This window comes from Dendrobates tinctorius, unplaced genomic scaffold (genome assembly GCF_039654945.1).
Source record: "Dendrobates tinctorius isolate UK_male_01 unplaced genomic scaffold, ASM3965494v1 ptg000204l, whole genome shotgun sequence".
NCBI classification, from domain to species: Eukaryota; Metazoa; Chordata; class Amphibia; order Anura; family Dendrobatidae; genus Dendrobates; species Dendrobates tinctorius.
The window spans coordinates 2,305,262-2,323,748 of NW_027361871.1; the positions used below are offsets into that span (position 1 = coordinate 2,305,262).

General features: G+C 37.8%; 7 non-coding genes across 7 annotated transcripts; 4 read left to right on the top strand and 3 right to left on the bottom strand.

Annotated features, from left to right (window-relative positions):
• Positions 1-898: 898 nt before the first annotated feature.
• Positions 899-972, bottom strand: TRNAT-AGU (transfer RNA threonine (anticodon AGU)). Its single transcript has one exon. It is a non-coding gene; the product is annotated as a tRNA-Thr (tRNA).
• Positions 973-3,281: 2,309 nt separating this feature from the next.
• TRNAR-GCG (transfer RNA arginine (anticodon GCG)) lies at positions 3,282-3,363 on the top strand. The gene has a single exon. It is a non-coding gene; the product is annotated as a tRNA-Arg (tRNA).
• A 1,188-nt stretch (positions 3,364-4,551) lies between these two features.
• Positions 4,552-4,625, bottom strand: TRNAT-AGU (transfer RNA threonine (anticodon AGU)). The gene has a single exon. It is a non-coding gene; the product is annotated as a tRNA-Thr (tRNA).
• Positions 4,626-5,181: 556 nt separating this feature from the next.
• Positions 5,182-5,263, top strand: TRNAS-GCU (transfer RNA serine (anticodon GCU)). The gene has a single exon. It is a non-coding gene; the product is annotated as a tRNA-Ser (tRNA).
• A 3,452-nt stretch (positions 5,264-8,715) lies between these two features.
• TRNAS-GCU (transfer RNA serine (anticodon GCU)) lies at positions 8,716-8,797 on the top strand. Its single transcript has one exon. It is a non-coding gene; the product is annotated as a tRNA-Ser (tRNA).
• Positions 8,798-9,848: 1,051 nt separating this feature from the next.
• Positions 9,849-9,922, bottom strand: TRNAT-AGU (transfer RNA threonine (anticodon AGU)). The gene has a single exon. It is a non-coding gene; the product is annotated as a tRNA-Thr (tRNA).
• A 7,917-nt stretch (positions 9,923-17,839) lies between these two features.
• On the top strand, positions 17,840-17,921 carry TRNAS-GCU (transfer RNA serine (anticodon GCU)). Its single transcript has one exon. It is a non-coding gene; the product is annotated as a tRNA-Ser (tRNA).
• The last annotated feature ends 566 nt before the right edge of the window (positions 17,922-18,487 follow it).

An 18,487-nucleotide genomic window follows, 5' to 3' on the forward strand; every position in this document is an offset into this window, starting at 1 on the left:
GTAAAAGTCCTCTTTTTGGGGTAAAAACCCACAAAATGAGATGAAGAATAGAAAGCACTGCTGACATTCAAAATCAAGATTTTCCTTTTACTAAATAGGCTCTTTGACCAACTAAGCCAAAGGACAAACAGGTGCGAAACATTAAAAAGCCTGCTTAGAGAGTTAAACAGCCCTAAACTGAGATAAAGAAGGAAAAGGACTGCTGGCATTCAAATTCAAGATTTTCCATTTACTAAATAGGCTCTTTGACCAACTAAGACAAAGGACAAACAGGTGTGATACATTAGAAAGCCTGCTTAGAGAGTTAAACAGCCCTAAACTGAGATAAAGAAGGAAGAGGACTGCTGGCATTCAAATTCAAGATTTTCTGTTTACTAAACAGGCTCTTTGACCAACTAAGACAAAGGACAAACAGGTGTGATACATTAGAAAGCCTGCTTAGAGAGTTAAGAAGCCCCAAACTGACATAAAGAAAGAATAGCACTGCTGGCATTCAAATTCAAGATTTTCTGTTTACTAAACAGGCTCTTTGACCAACTAAGACAAAGGACAAATAGGTGTGATACATTAGAAAGCCTGCTTAGAGAGTTAAGAAGCCCCAAACTGACATAAAGAAAGAATAGCTGGCATTCAAATTCAAGATTTTCTGTTTACTAAACAGGCTCTTTGACCAACTAAGCCAAAGGACATAAAGGTGAGATACATTGGATAAACGGATTAGAGATGCATAGAAAGGATGCATTTCAAAACTAAATCAACTGGTTTTACATTGTCATGCTTGAAGCCATCTTTCATCCTTTATATCTCTTAGGTAGAAGAGATTTTTAATCTCACAATCAGTCGCAAGTGAAACACCTATTTTTAAAATAGGAAGCTTCTTTGTGAGGAGATGAAAACAAGGCACTGCTGAGATTCGAACTCAGGATCTCCTGTTTACTAGACAGGCGCTTTAACCAACTAAGCCACAGCACCAGAAGATTGAATGCATTTGCAATCCAAGGAAGATTGAAGCACCAATCGAACATTCAACTGGTTAGCGCAGCAAAATAATATTGAGCTTGAGTTCCATTCCACGTAGAGCAGAAACATGGAGTAAGATTTCAATCTCAGTCATAACACTTAAGAAGCCAAGTAAATTTTGAAGAGCATTCATTTAAAAGACTGACAAATTTACAGAAGCTGTATCGAGGACAAAGGCTTTGAAGTTTTGCAGTTGAATGAGCCATCTTTTAGCACAGCTGAAATTTGGGACTTGTTTTGCTTCCAAGTTATGACACAGAATAGACAGATTGAAGAAATGCCATGGCAAAACCAAAAGGAGGAAAAATTATGACTAATTGATATTAAAAACCTCAGCACTGGTTCATTTCTGATAGAGTTTTCCCCAAGCTAACTTCAAACAACAGGCACTGTAGTTGACGAGATAAGGCAACTCTGACAAAAGCCAAAATACAATCTTCAGTGAAAAAACACTGACTGGTAAAAACCCTCTCAACATCTTCCCACCTAAACGCACGGGCGCTATGTAGACGAGGTGGCCGAGTGGTTAAGGTGATGGACTGCTAATCCATTGTGCTCTGCATGCATGGGTTCGAATCCCATCGTCGTCGGATTAATCTGCTTCATCTTTCGTGTTGAATGGTTTGGTTTTCATTTTTAACCCAAGCGGTGGACACTTCAAGCATGAAAGTATACAATACTCCTGTGCTGCTATCAAACTTTGCAGAGTCAGATCTGTAAATCCACTGGTTTTAATTTGTAAAGCTTGATGCCATCCTATATTCTGTAAAGAAAATTATATCCTCTAATTCCTTTTAAAGTGTTTCAACAGCAGATAATTTTTTTTCTCAATTGCACTATATTAGGGCTGTGGGAAATTAATATTTGATGACAAACAAGAGTAAAAGTCCTCTTTTTGGGGTAAAAACCCACAAAATGAGATGAAGAATAGAAAGCACTGCTGACATTCAAAATCAAGATTTTCCTTTTACTAAATAGGCTCTTTGACCAACTAAGCCAAAGGACAAACAGGTGCGAAGCATTAAAAAGCCTGCTTAGAGAGTTAAACAGCCCTAAACTGAGATAAAGAAGGAGAAGGACTGCTGGCATTCAAATTCAAGATTTTCCATTTACTAAATAGGCTCTTTGACCAACTAAGACAAAGGTCAAACAGGTGTGATACATTAGAAAGCCTGCTTAGAGAGTTAAACAGCCCTAAACTGAGATAAAGAAGGAAGAGGACTGCTGGCATTCAAATTCAAGATTTTCTGTTTACTAAACAGGCTCTTTGACCAACTAAGACAAAGGACAAACAGGTGTGATACATTAGAAAGCCTGCTTAGAGAGTTAAGAAGCCCCAAACTGACATAAAGAAAGAATAGCACTGCTGGCATTCAAATTCAAGATTTTCTGTTTGCTAAACAGGCTCTTTGACCAACTAAGCCAAAGGACATAAACGTGAGATACATTGGATAAACGGATTAGAGATGCATAGAAAGGAGGCATTTCAAAACTAAATCAACTGGTTTTACATTGTCATGCTTGAAGCCATCTTTCTTCCTTTATATCGCTTAGATAGAAGAGATTTTTAATCTCACAATTGCACTATCAGTCGCAAGTGAAACACCTATTTTTAAGATAGGAAGCTTCTTTGTGAGGATATGAAAACAAGGCACTGCTGAGATTCGAACTCAGGATCTGAGTTAACCAACTAAGCCACAGCACCAGAAGATGGAATGCATTTGAAATCCAAGGAAGATTGAAGCAGCAATCGAACATTCAACTGGTTAGCGCAGCAAAACAATATTGAGCTTGAGTTCCATTCCACGTAGAGCAGAAACATGGAATAAGATTTCAATCTCAGTCATAACACTTAAGAAGCCAAGTAAATTTTGAAGAGCATTCATTTAAAAGACTGACAAATTTACAGAAGCTGTATCGAGGACAAAGGCTTTGAAGTTTTGCAATTGAATGAGCCATCTTTTAGCACAGCTGAAATTTGGGACTTGTTTTGCTTCCAAGTTATGACACAGAATAGACAGATTGAAGAAATGCCATGGCAAAACCAAAAGGAGGAAAAATTATGACTAATTGATATTAAAAACCTCAGCACTGGTTCATTTCTGATAGAGTTTTCCCCAAGCTAACTTCAAACAACAGGCACTGTAGTTGACGAGATAAGGCAACTCTGACAAAAGCCAACATACAATCTTCAGTGAAAAAACACTGACTGGTAAAAACCCTCTCAACATCTTCCCACCTAAACGCACGTGCGCTATGTAGACGAGGTGGCCGAGTGGTTAAGGGGATGGACTGCGAATCCATTGTGCTCTGCATGCATGGGTTCGAATACCATCCTCGTCGGATTAATCTGCTTCTTCTTTCATGTTGAATTGTTTGGTTTTCATTTTTAACCCAAGCGGTGGACAATTCATGCATGAAAGTTTACAATACTCCTGTGCTGCTATCAAACTTTGCAGAGTCAGATCTCTAAATCCACTGGTTTTAATTTGTAAAGCTTGATGCCATCCTATATTCTGTAAAGAAAATTATATCCTCTAATTCCTTTTAAAGTGTTTCAACAGCAGAGAATTTTTTTTCTCAATTGCACTATATTAGGGCTGTGGGAAATTAATATTTGATGACAAACAAGAGTAAAAGTCCTCTTTTTGGGGTAAAAACCCACAAAATGAGATGAAGAATAGAAAGCACTGCTGACATTCAAAATCAAGATTTTCCTTTTACTAAATAGGCTCTTTGACCAACTAAGCCAAAGGACAAACAGGTGCGAAACATTAAAAAGCCTGCTTAGAGAGTTAAACAGCCCTAAACTGAGATAAAGAAGGAAAAGGACTGCTGGCATTCAAATTCAAGATTTTCCATTTACTAAATAGGCTCTTTGACCAACTAAGACAAAGGACAAACAGGTGTGATACATTAGAAAGCCTGCTTAGAGAGTTAAACAGCCCTAAACTGAGATAAAGAAGGAAGAGGACTGCTGGCATTCAAATTCAAGATTTTCTGTTTACTAAACAGGCTCTTTGACCAACTAAGACAAAGGACAAACAGGTGTGATACATTAGAAAGCCTGCTTAGAGAGTTAAGAAGCCCCAAACTGACATAAAGAAAGAATAGCACTGCTGGCATTCAAATTCAAGATTTTCTGTTTACTAAACAGGCTCTTTGACCAACTAAGACAAAGGACAAATAGGTGTGATACATTAGAAAGCCTGCTTAGAGAGTTAAGAAGCCCCAAACTGACATAAAGAAAGAATAGCTGGCATTCAAATTCAAGATTTTCTGTTTACTAAACAGGCTCTTTGACCAACTAAGCCAAAGGACATAAAGGTGAGATACATTGGATAAACGGATTAGAGATGCATAGAAAGGATGCATTTCAAAACTAAATCAACTGGTTTTACATTGTCATGCTTGAAGCCATCTTTCATCCTTTATATCTCTTAGGTAGAAGAGATTTTTAATCTCACAATCAGTCGCAAGTGAAACACCTATTTTTAAAATAGGAAGCTTCTTTGTGAGGAGATGAAAACAAGGCACTGCTGAGATTCGAACTCAGGATCTCCTGTTTACTAGACAGGCGCTTTAACCAACTAAGCCACAGCACCAGAAGATGGAATGCATTTGAAATCCAAGGAAGATTGAAGCACCAATCGAACATTCAACTGGTTAGCGCAGCAAAACAATATTGAGCTTGAGTTCCATTCCACGTAGAGCAGAAACATGGAATAAGATTTCAATCTCAGTCATAACACTTAAGAAGCCAAGTAAATTTTGAAGAGCATTCATTTAAAAGACTGACAAATTTACAGAAGCTGTATCGAGGACAAAGGCTTTGAAGTTTTGCAATTGAATGAGCCATCTTTTAGCACAGCTGAAATTTGGGACTTGTTTTGCTTCCAAGTTATGACACAGAATAGACAGATTGAAGAAATGCCATGGCAAAACCAAAAGGAGGAAAAATTATGACTAATTGATATTAAAAACCTCAGCACTGGTTCATTTCTGATAGAGTTTTCCCCAAGCTAACTTCAAACAACAGGCACTGTAGTTGACGAGATAAGGCAACTCTGACAAAAGCCAACATCCAATCTTCAGTGAAAAAACACTGACTGGTAAAAACCCTCTCAACATCTTCCCACCTAAACACACGGGTGCTATGTAGATGAGGTGGCCGAGTGGTTAAGGCGATGGACTGCTAATCCATTGTGCTCTGCATGCATGGGTTCGAATCCCATCCTCGTCGGATTAATCTGCTTCTTCTTTCGTGTTGAATGGTTTGGTTTTCATTTTTAACACAAGTGGTGGACACTTCAAGCATGAAAGTTTACAATACTCCTGTGCTGCTATCAAACTTTGCAGAGTCAGATCTGTAAATCCACTCGTTTTAATTTGTAAAGCTTGATGCCATCCTATATTCTGTAAAGAAAATTATATCCTCTAATTCCTTTTAAAGTGTTTCAACAGCAGACAATTTTTTTTCTCAATTGCATTATATTAGGGCTGTGGGAAATTAATATTTGATTACAAACAAGAGTAAAAGTCCTCTTTTGGGGGTAAAAACCCACAAAATGAGATGAAGAATAGAAAGCACTGCTGACATTCAAAATCAAGATTTTCCTTTTACTAAATAGGCTCTTTGACCAACTAAGCCAAAGGACAAACAGGTGCGAAACATTAAAAAGCCTGCTTAGAGAGTTAAACAGCCCTAAACTGAGATAAAGAAGGAAAAGGACTGCTGGCATTCAAATTCAAGATTTTCCATTTACTAAATAGGCTCTTTGACCAACTAAGACAAAGGACAAACAGGTGTGATACATTAGAAAGCCTGCTTAGAGAGTTAAACAGCCCTAAACTGAGATAAAGAAGGAAGAGGACTGCTGGCATTCAAATTCAAGATTTTCTGTTTACTAAACAGGCTCTTTGACCAACTAAGACAAAGGACAAACAGGTGTGATACATTAGAAAGCCTGCTTAGAGAGTTAAGAAGCCCCAAACTGACATAAAGAAAAAATAGCACTGCTGGCATTCAAATTCAAGATTTTCTGTTTGCTAAACAGGCTCTTTGACCAACTAAGCCAAAGGACATAAAGGTGAGATACATTGGATAAACGGATTAGAGATGCATAGAAAGGAGGCATTTCAAAAATAAATCTACTGGTTTTACATTGCCATGCTTGAAGCCATCTTTCTTCCTTTATATCTCTTAGATAGAAGAGATTTTTAATCTCACAATTGCACTATCAGTGGCAAGTGAAACACCTATTTTTAAGATAGGAAGCTTCTTTGTGAGGAGTTGAAAACAAAGCACTGCTGAGATTCGAACTGAAGATCTCCTGTTTACTAGACAGGCGCTTTAACCAACTAAGCCACAGCACCAGAAGATGGCATGCATTTGAAATCCAAGGAAGATTGAAGCACCAATTGAACATTCAACTGGTTAGCGCAGCAAAACAATATTGAGCTTGAGTTCCATTCCACGTAGAGCAGAAACATGGAGTAAGATTTCAATCTCAGTCATAACACTTAAGAAGCCAAGTAAATTTTGAAGAGCATTCATTTAAAAGACTGACAAATTTACAGAAGCTGTATCGAGGACAAAGGCTTTGAAGTTTTGCAATTGAATGAGCCATCTTTTAGCACAGCTGAAATTTGGGACTTGTTTTGCTTCCAAGTTATGACACAGAATAGACAGATTGAAGAAATGCCATGGCAAAACCAAAAGGAGGAAAAATTATGACTAATTGATATTAAAAACCTCAGCACTGGTTCATTTCTGATAGAGTTTTCCCCAAGCTAACTTCAAACAACAGGCACTGTAGTTGACGAGATAAGGCAACTCTGACAAAAGCCAACATACAATCTTCAGTGAAAAAACACTGACTGGTAAAAACCCTCTCAACATCTTCCCACCTAAACACACGGGCGCTATGTAGACGAGGTGGCCGAGTGGTTAAGGTGATGGACTGCTAATCCATTGTGCTCTGCATGCATGGGTTCGAATCCCATCGTCGTCTGATTAATCTGCTTCTTCTTTCGTGTTGAATGGTTTGGTTTTCATTTTTAACCCAAGCGGTGGACACTTCAAGCATGAAAGTTTACAATACTCCTGTGCTGCTATCAAACTTTGCAGAGTCAGATCTGTAAATCCACTTGTTTTAATTTGTAAAGCTTGATGCCATCCTATATTCTGTAAAGAAAATTATATCCTCTAATTCCTTTTAAAGTGTTTCAACAGCAGAGAATTTTTTTTCTCAATTGCACTATATTAGGGCTGTGGGAAATTAATATTTGATGACAAACAAGAGTAAAAGTCCTCTTTTTGGGGTAAAAACCCACAAAATGACATGAAGAATAGAAAGCACTGCTGACATTCAAAATCAAGATTTTCCTTTTACTAAATAGGCTCTTTGACCAACTAAGCCAAAGGACAAACAGGTGCGAAACATTAAAAAGCCTGCTTAGAGAGTTAAACAGCCCTAAACTGAGATAAAGAAGGAAAAGGACTGCTGGCATTCAAATTCAAGATTTTCCATTTACTAAATAGGCTCTTTGACCAACTAAGACAAAGGACAAACAGGTGTGATACATTAGAAAGCCTGCTTAGAGAGTTAAACAGCCCTAAACTGAGATAAAGAAGGAAGAGGACTGCTGGCATTCAAATTCAAGATTTTCTGTTTACTAAACAGGCTCTTTGACCAACTAAGACAAAGGACAAACAGGTGTGATACATTAGAAAGCCTGCTTAGAGAGATAAGAAGCCCCAAACTGACATAAAGAAAGAATAGCACTGCTGGCATTCAAATTCAAGATTTTCTGTTTACTAAACAGGCTCTTTGACCAACTAAGCCAAAGGACATAAAGGTGAGATACATTGGATAAACGGATTAGAGATGCATAGAAAGGAGGCATTTCAAAACTAAATCAACTGGTTTTACATTGTCATGCTTGAAGCCATCTTTCTTCCTTTATATCTCGTAGATAGAAGAGATTTTTAATCTCATAATTCCACTATCATTCGCAAGTGAAACACCTATTTTTAAGATTCTTTGTGAGGAGACGAAAACAAGGTACTGCTGAGATTCGAACTCAGGATCTCCTGTTTACTAGACAGGCACTTTAACCAACTAAGCCACTGCACCAGAAGATGTCGTGCAATTGAAATCCAAGGAAGATTGAAGCACCAATCGAACATTCAACTGGTTAGCGCAGCAAAACAATATTGAGCTTGAGTTCCATTCCACGTAGAGCAGAAACATGGAATAAGATTTCAATCTCAGTCATAACACTTAAGAAGCCAAGTAAATTTTGAAGAGCATTCATTTAAAAGACTGACAAATTTACAGAAGCTGTATCGAGGACAAAGGCTTTGAAGTTTTGCAATTGAATGAGCCATCTTTTAGCACAGCTGAAATTTGGGACTTGTTTTGCTTCCAAGTTATGACACAGAATAGACAGATTGAAGAAATGCCATGGCAAAACCAAAAGGAGGAAAAATTATGACTAATTGATATTAAAAACCTCAGCACTGGTTCATTTCTGATAGAGTTTTCCCCAAGCTAACTTCAAACAACAGGCACTGTAGTTGACGAGATAAGGCAACTCTGACAAAAGCCAACATACAATCTTCAGTGAAAAAACACTGACTGGTAAAAACCCTCTCAACATCTTCCCCCCTAAACGCACGGGCGCTATGTAGACGAGGTGGCCGAGTGGTTAAGGCGATGGACTGCTAATCCATTGTGCTCTGCATGCATGGGTTCGAATCCCATCCTCGTCGGATTAATCTGCTTCTTCTTTCATGTTGAATGGTTTGGTTTTCATTTTTAACCCAAGCAGTGGACACTTCAAGCATGAAAGTTTACAATACTCCTGTGCTGCTATCAAACTTTGCAGAGTCAGACCTGTAAATCCACTGGTTTTAAATGGTAAAGCTTGATGCCATCCTATATTCTGTAAAGAAAATTATATCCTCTAATTCCTTTTAAAGTGTTTCAACAGCAGAGAATTTTTTTTCTCAATTGCACTAGATTAGGGCTGTGGGAAATTAATATTTGATGACAAACAAGAGTAAAAGTCCTCTTTTTGGGGTAAAAACCCACAAAATGAGATGAAGAATAGAAAGCACTGCTGACATTCAAAATCAAGATTTTCCTTTTACTAAATAGGCTCTTTGACCAACTAAGCCAAAGGACAAACAGGTGCAAAACATTAAAAAGCCTGCTTAGAGAGTTAAACAGCCCTAAACTGAGATAAAGAAGGAAAAGGACTGCTGGCATTCAAATTCAAGATTTTCCATTTACTAAATAGGCTCTTTGACCAACTAAGACAAAGGACAAACAGGTGTGATACATTAGAAAGCCTGCTTAGAGAGTTAAACAGCCCTAAACTGAGATAAAGAAGGAAGAGGACTGCTGGCATTCAAATTCAAGATTTTCTGTTTACTAAACAGGCTCTTTGACCAACTAAGACAAAGGACAAACAGGTGTGATACATTAGAAAGCCTGCTTAGAGAGTTAAGAAGCCCCAAACTGACATAAAGAAAGAATAGCACTGCTGGCATTCAAATTCAAGATTTTCTGTTTACTAAACAGGCTCTTTGACCAACTAAGCCAAAGGACATAAAGGTGAGATACATTGGATAAACGGATTAGAGATGCATAGAAAGGAGGGATTTCAAAACTAAATCAACTGGTTTTACATTGTCATGCTTGAAGCCATCTTTCTTCCTTTATATCTCGTAGATAGAAGAGATTTTTAATCTCATAATTCCACTATCAGTCGCAAGTGAAACACCTATTTTTAAGATTCTTTGTGAGGAGACGAAAACAAGGTACTGCTGAGATTCGAACTCAGGATCTCCTGTTTACTAGACAGGCGCTTTAACCAACTAAGCCACAGCACCAGAAGATGGCATGCATTTGAAATCCAAGGAAGATTGAAGCACCAATCGAACATTCAACTGATTAGCGCAGCAAAACAATATTGAGCTTGAGTTCCATTCCACGTAGAGCAGAAACATGGAGTAAGATTTCAATCTCAGTCATAACACTTAAGAAGCCAAGTAAATTTTGAAGAGCATTCATTTAAAAGACTGACAAATTTACAGAAGCTGTATCGAGGACAAAGGCTTTGAAGTTTTGCAATTGAATGAGCCATCTTTTAGCACAGCTGAAATTTGGGACTTGTTTTGCTTCCAAGTTATGACACAGAATAGACAGATTGAAGAAATGCCATGGCAAAACCAAAAGGAGGAAAAATTATGACTAATTGATATTAAAAACCTCAGCACTGGTTCATTTCTGATAGAGTTTTCCCCAAGCTAACTGCAAACAACAGGCACTGTAGTTGACGAGATAAGGCAACTCTGACAAAAGCCAACATACAATCTTCAGTGAAAAAACACTGACTGGTAAAAACCCTCTCAACATCTTCCCACCTAAACACACAGGCACTATGTAGACGAGGTGGCCGAGTGGTTAAGGAGATGGACTGCTAATCCATTGTGCTCTGCATGCATGGGTTCGAATCCCATCCTCGTCGGATTAATCTGCTTCTTATTTCATGTTGAATGGTTTGGTTTTCATTTTTAACCCAAGCAGTGGACACTTCAAGCATGAAAGTTTACAATACTCCTGTGCTGCTATCAAACTTTGCAGAGTCAGATCTGTAAATCCAATTGTTTTAATTGGTAAAGATTGATGCCATCCTATATTCTGTAAAGAAAATTATATCCTCTAATTCCTTTTAAAGTGTTTCAACAGCAGAGAATTTTTTTTCTCAATTGCACTATATTAGGGCTGTGGGAAATTAATATTTGATGACAAACAAGAGTAAAAGTCCTCTTTTTGAGGTAAAAACCCACAAAATGAGATGAAGAATAGAAAGCACTGCTGACATTCAAAATCAAGATTTTCCTTTTACTAAATAGGCTCTTTGACCAACTAAGCCAAAGGACAAACAGGTGCGAAACATTAAAAAGCCTGCTTAGAGAGTTAAACAGCCCTAAACTGAGATAAAGAAGGAAAAGGACTGCTGGCATTCAAATTCAAGATTTTCCATTTACTAAATAGGCTCTTTGATCAACTAAGACAAAGGACAAACAGGTGTGATACATTAGAAAGCCTGCTTAGAGAGTTAAACAGCCCTAAACTGAGATAAAGAAGGAAGAGGACTGCTGGCATTCAAATTCAAGATTTTCTGTTTACTAAACAGGCTCTTTGACCAACTAAGACAAAGGACAAACAGGTGTGATACATTAGAAAGCCTGCATAGAGAGTTAAGAAGCCCCAAACTGAGATAAAGAAGGAAGAGGACTGCTGGCATTCAAATTCAAGATTTTCTGTTTACTAAACAGGCTCTTTGACCAATTAAGACAAAGGACAAACAGGTGTGATACATTAGAAAGCCTGCATAGAGAGTTAAGAAGCCCCAAACTGACATAAAGAAAGAATAGCACTGCTGGCATTCAAATTCAAGATTTTCTGTTTACTAAACAGGCTCTTTGACCAACTAAGCCAAAGGACATAAAGGTGAGATACATTGGATAAACGGATTAGAGATGCATAGAAAGGAGGCATTTCAAAACTAAATCAACTGGTTTTACATTGTCATGCTTGAAGCCATCTTTCTTCCTTTATATCTCTTAGATAGAAGAGATTTTTAATCTCATAATTGCACTATCAGTCGCAAGTGAAACACCTATTTTTAAGATAGGAAGCTTCTTTGTGAGGAGATGAAAACAAGGCACTGCTGAGATTCAAACTCAGGATCTCCTGTTTACTAGACAGGCGCTTTAACAAACTAAGCCACTGCACCAGAAGATGGCATGCATTTGAAATCCAAGGAAGATTGAAGCACCAATCGAACATTCAACTGGTTAGCGCAGCAAAACAATATTGAGCTTGAGTTCCATTCGACGTAGAGCAGAAACATGGAATAAGATTTCAATCTCAGTCATAACACTTAAGAAGCCAAGTAAATTTTGAAGAGCATTCATTTAAAAGACTGACAAATTTACAGAAGCTGTATCGAGGACAAAGGCTTTGAAGTTTTGCAATTGAATGAGCCATCTTTTTGCACAGCTGAAATTTGGGACTTGTTTTGCTTCCAAGTTATGACACAGAATAGACAGATTGAAGAAATGCCATGGCAAAACCAAAAGGAGGAAAAATTATGACTAATTGATATTAAAAACCTCAGCACTGGTTCATTTCTGATAGAGTTTTCCCCAAGCTAACTTCAAACAACAGGCACTGTAGTTGACGAGATAAGGCAACTCTGACAAAAGCCAACATACAATCTTCAGTGAAAAAACACTGACTGGTAAAAACCCTCTCAACATCTTCCCACCTAAACGCACGGGCTCTATGTAGAAGAGGTGGCCGAGTGGTTAAGGCGATGGACTGCTAATCCATTGTGCTCTGCATGCATGGGTTCGAATCCCATCCTCGTCGGATTAATCTGCTTCTTCTTTCATGTTGAATGGTTTGGTTTTCATTTTTAACCCAAGCAGTGGACACTTCAAGCATGAAAGTTTACAATACTCCTGTGCTGCTATCAAACTTTGCAGAGTCAGACCTGTAAATCCACTGGTTTTAATTGGTAAAGCTTGATGCCATTCTATATTCTGTAAAGAAAATTATATCCTCTAATTCCTTTTAAAGTGTTTCAACAGCAGAGAATTTTTTTTCTCAATTGCACTATATTAGGGCTGTGGGAAATTAATATTTGATGACAAACAAGAGTAAAAGTCCTCTTTTTGGGGTAAAAACCCACAAAATGAGATGAAGAATAGAAAGCACTGCTGACATTCAAAATCAAGATTTTCCTTTTACTAAATAGGCTCTTTGACCAACTAAGCCAAAGGACAAACAGGTGCGAAACATTAAAAAGCCTGCTTAGAGAGTTAAACAGCCCTAAACTGAGATAAAGAAGGAAAAGGACTGCTGGCATTCAAAGTCAAGATTTTCCATTTACTAAATAGGCTCTTTGACCAACTAAGACAAAGGACAAACAGGTGTGATACATTAGAAAGCCTGCTTAGAGAGTTAAACAGCCCTAAACTGAGATAAAGAAGGAAGAGGACTGCTGGCATTCAAATTCAAGATTTTCTGTTTACTAAACAGGCTCTTTGACCAACTAAGACAAAGGACAAACAGGTGTGATACATTAGAAAGCCTGCTTAGAGAGTTAAGAAGCCCCAAACTGACATAAAGAAAGAATAGCACTGCTGGCATTCAAATTCAAGATTTTCTGTTTACTAAACAGGCTCTTTGACCAACTAAGACAAAGGACAAACAGGTGTGATACATTAGAAAGCCTGCTTAGAGAGTTAAGAAGCCCCAAACTGACATAAAGAAAGAATAGCACTGCTGGCATTCAAATTCAAGATTTTCTGTTTGCTAAACAGGCTCTTTGACCAACTAAGCCAAAGGACATAAAGGTGAGATACATTGGATAAACGGATTAGAGATGCATAGAAAGGATGCATTTCAAAACTAAATCAACTGGTTTTACATTGTCATGCTTGAAGCCATCTTTCTTCCTTTATATCTCTTAGGTAGAAGAGATTTTTAATCTCACAATTGCACTATCAGTCGCAAGTGAAACACCTATTTTTAAGATAGGAAGCTTTTTTGTGAGGAGATGAAAGCAAGGCACTGCTGAGATTCGAACTCAGGATCTCCTGTTTACTTGACAGGCACTTTAACCAACTAATCCACAGCACCAGAAGATGGCATGCATTTGAAATCCAAGGAAGATTGAAGCACCAATCGAACATTCAACTGGTTAGCGCAGCAAAACAATATTGAGCTTGAGTTCCATTCCACGTAGAGCAGAAACATGGAATAACATTTCAATCTCAGTCATAACACTTAAGAAGCCAAGTAAATTTTGAAGAGCATTCATTTAAAAGACTGACAAATTTACAGAAGCTGTATCGAGGACAAAGGCTTTGAAGTTTTGCAATTGAATGAGCCATCTTTTAGCACAGCTGAAATTTGGGACTTGTTTTGCTTCCAAGTTATGACACAGAATAGACAGATTGAAGAAATGCCATGGCAAAACCAAAAGGAGGAAAAATTATGACTAATTGATATTAAAAACCTCAGCACTGGTTCATTTCTGATAGAGTTTTCCCCAAGCTAACTTCAAACAACAGGCACTGTAGTTGACGAGATAAGGCAACTCTGACAAAAGCCAACATCCAATCTTCAGTGAAAAAACACTGACTGGTAAAAACCCTCTCAACATCTTCCCACCTAAACGCACGGGTGCTATGTAGATGAGGTGGCCGAGTGGTTAAGGCGATGGACTGCTAATCCATTGTGCTCTGCATGCATGGTTTCGAATCACATCCTCGTCGTATTAATCTGCTTCTTCTTTCGTATTGAATGGTTTGGTTTTCATTTTTAACCCAAGTGGTGGACACTTCAAGCATGAAAGTTTACAATACTCCTGTGCTGCTATCAAACTTTGCAGAGTCAGATCTGTAAATCCACTCGTTTTAATTTGTAAAGCTTGATGCCATCCTATATTCTGTAAAGAAAATTATATCCTCTAATTCCTTTTAAAGTGTTTCAACAGCAGACAATTTTTTTTCTCAATTGCATTATATTAGGGCTGTGGGAAATTAATATTTGATTACAAACAAGAGTAAAAGTCCTCTTTTGGGGGTAAAAACCCACAAAATGAGATGAAGAATAGAAAGCACTGCTGACATTCAAAATCAAGATTTTCCTTTTACTAAATAGGCTCTTTGACCAACTAAGCCAAAGGACAAACAGGTGCGAAACATTAAAAAGCCTGCTTAGAGAGTTAAACAGCCCTAAACTGAGATAAAGAAGGAAAAGGACTGCTGGCATTCAAATTCAAGATTTTCCATTTACTAAATAGGCTCTTTGACCAACTAAGACAAAGGACAAACAGGTGTGATACATTAGAAAGCCTGCTTAGAGAGTTAAACAGCCCTAAACTGAGATAAAGAAGGAAGAGGACTGCTGGCATTCAAATTCAAGATTTTCTGTTTACTAAACAGGCTCTTTGACCAACTAAGACAAAGGACAAACAGGTGTGATACATTAGAAAGCCTGCTTAGAGAGTTAAGAAGCCCCAAACTGACATAAAGAAAGAATAGCACTGCTGGCATTCAAATTCAAGATTTTCTGTTTACTAAACAGGCTAAACTAAGCCAAAGGACATAAAGGTGAGATACATTGGATAAACGGATTAGAGATGCATAGAAAGGAGGCATTTCAAAACTAAATCAACTGGTTTTACATGGTCATGCTTGAAGCCATCTTTCTTCCTTTATATCTCTTAGATAGAAGAGATTTTTAATCTCACAATTGCACTATCAGAGGCAAGTGAAACATCTATTTTTATGATAGGAAGCTTCTTTGTGAGGAGATGAAAACAAGGCACTGCTGAGATTCGAACTCAGGATCTCCTGTTTACTAGACAGGTGCTTTAACCAACTAAGCCACAGCACCAGAAAATGGCATGCATTTGAAATCCAAGGAAGATTGAAGCACCAATCGAACATTCAACTGGTTAGCGCAGCAAAACAATATTGAGCTTGAGTTCCATTCCACGTAGAGCAGAAACATGGAATAACATTTCAATCTCAGTCATAACACTTAAGAAGCCAAGTAAATTTTGAAGAGGATTCATTTAAAAGACTGACAAATTTACAGAAGCTGTATCGAGGACAAAGGCTTTGAAGTTTTGCAATTGAATGAGCCATCTTTTAGCACAGCTGAAATTTGGGACTTGTTTTGCTTCCAAGTTATGACACAGAATAGACAGATTGAAGAAATGCCATGGCAAAACCAAAAGGAGGAAAAATTATGACTAATTGATATTAAAAACCTCAGCACTTGTTCATTTCTGATAGAGTTTTCCTCAAGCTAACTTCAAACAACAGGCACTGTAGTTGACGAGATAAGGCAACTCTGACAAAAGCCAACATACAATCTTCAGTGAAAAAACACTGACTGGTAAAAACCCTCTCAACATCTTCCCACCTAAACACACAGGTGCTATGTAGAAGAAGTGGCCGAGTGGTTAAGGCGATGGACTGCTAATCCATTGTGCTCTGCATGCATGTGTTCGAATCCCATCCTCGTCGGATTAATCTGCTTCTTCTTTCGTGTTGAATGGTTTGGTTTTCATTTTTAACCCAAGCGGTGGACACTTCAAGCATGAAAGTTTACAATACTCCTGTGCTGCTATCAAACTTTGCAGAGTCAGATCTGTAAATCCACTGGTTTTAATTTGTAAAGCTTGATGCCATCCTATATTCTGTAAAGAAAATTATATCCTCTAATTCCTTTTAAAGTGTTTCAACAGCAGACAATTTTTTTTCTCAATTGCACTATATTAGGGCTGTGGGAAATTAATATTTGATGACAAACAAGAGTAAAAGTCCTCTTTTTGGGGTAAAAACCCACAAAATGAGATGAAGAATAGAAAGCACTGCTGACATTCAAAATCAAGATTTTCCTTTTACTAAATAGGCTCTTTGACCAACTAAGCCAAAGGACAAACAGGTGCGAAACATTAAAAAGCCTGCTTAGAGAGTTAAACAGCCCTAAACTGAGATAAAGAAGGAAAAGGACTGCTGGCATTCAAATTCAAGATTTTCCATTTACTAAATAGGCTCTTTGACCAACTAAGACAAAGGACAAACAGGTGTGATACATTAGAAAGCCTGCTTAGAGAGTTAAACAGCCCTAAACTGAGATAAAGAAGGAAGAGGACTGCTGGCATTCAAATTCAAGATTTTCTGTTTACTAAACAGGCTCTTTGACCAACTAAGACAAAGGACAAACAGGTGTGATACATTAGAAAGCCTGCTTAGAGAGTTAAGAAGCCCCAAACTGACATAAAGAAAGAATAGCACTGCTGGCATTCAAATTCAAGATTTTCTGTTTGCTAAACAGGCTCTTTGACCAACTAAGCCAAAGGACATAAAGGTGAGATACATTGGATAAACGGATTAGAGATGCATAGAAAGGAGGCATTTCAAAAATAAATCAACTGGTTTTACATTGTCATGCTTGAAGACATCTTTCTTCCTTTATATCGCTTAGATAGAAGAGATTTTTAATCTCACAATTGCACTATCAGTCGTAAGTGAAACACCTATTTTTAAGATAGGAAGCTTCTTTGTGAGGATATGAAAACAAGGCACTGCAGAGATTCGAACTCAGGATCTCCTGTTTACTAGACAGGCACTTTAACGAACTAAGCCACAGCACCAGAAGATGGAATGCATTTGAAATCCAAGGAAGATTGAAGCACCAATCGAACATTCAACTGGTTAGCGCAGCAAAACAATATTGAGCTTGAGTTCCATTCCACGTAGAGCAGAAACATGGAATAAGATTTCAATCTCAGTCATAACACTTAAGAAGCCAAGTAAATTTTGAAGAGCATTCATTTAAAAGACTGACAAATTTACAGAAGCTGTATCGAGGACAAAGGCTTTGAAGTTTTGCAATTGAATGAGCCATCTTTTAGCACAGCTGAAATTTTGGACTTGTTTTGCTTCCAAGTTATGACACAGAATAGACAGATTGAAGAAATGCCATGGCAAAACCAAAAGGAGGAAAAATTATGACTAATTGATATTAAAAACCTCAGCACTGGTTCATTTCTGATAGAGTTTTCCCCAAGCTAACTTCAAACAACAGGCACTGTAGTTGACGAGATAAGGCAACTCTGACAAAAGCCAACATCCAATCTTCAGTGAAAAAACACTGACTGGTAAAAACCCTCTCAACATCTTCCCACCTAAACGCACGGGTGCTATGTAGATGAGGTGGCCGAGTGGTTAAGGCGATGGACTGCTAATCCATTGTGCTCTGCATGCATGGGTTCGAATCCCATCCTCGTCGGATTAATCTGCTTCTTCTTTCGTGTTGAACGGTTTGGTTTTCATTTTTAACCCAAGTGGTGGACACTTCAAGCATGAAAGTTTACAATACTCCTGTGCTGCTATCAAACTTTGCAGAGTCAGATCTGTAAATCCACTCGTTTTAATTTGTAAAGCTTGATGCCATCCTATATTCTGTAAAGAAAATTATATCCTCTAATTCCTTTTAAAGTGTTTCAACAGCAGACAATTTTTTTTCTCAATTGCATTATATTAGGGCTGTGGGAAATTAATATTTGATTACAAACAAGAGTAAAAGTCCTCTTTTGGGGGTAAAAACCCACAAAATGAGATGAAGAATAGAAAGCACTGCTGACATTCAAAATCAAGATTTTCCTTTTACTAAATAGGCTCTTTGACCAACTAAGCCAAAGGACAAACAGGTGCGAAACATTAAAAAGCCTGCTTAGAGAGTTAAACAGCCCTAAACTGAGATAAAGAAGGAAAAGGACTGCTGGCATTCAAATTCAAGATTTTCCATTTACTAAATAGGCTCTTTGACCAACTAAGACAAAGGACAAACAGGTG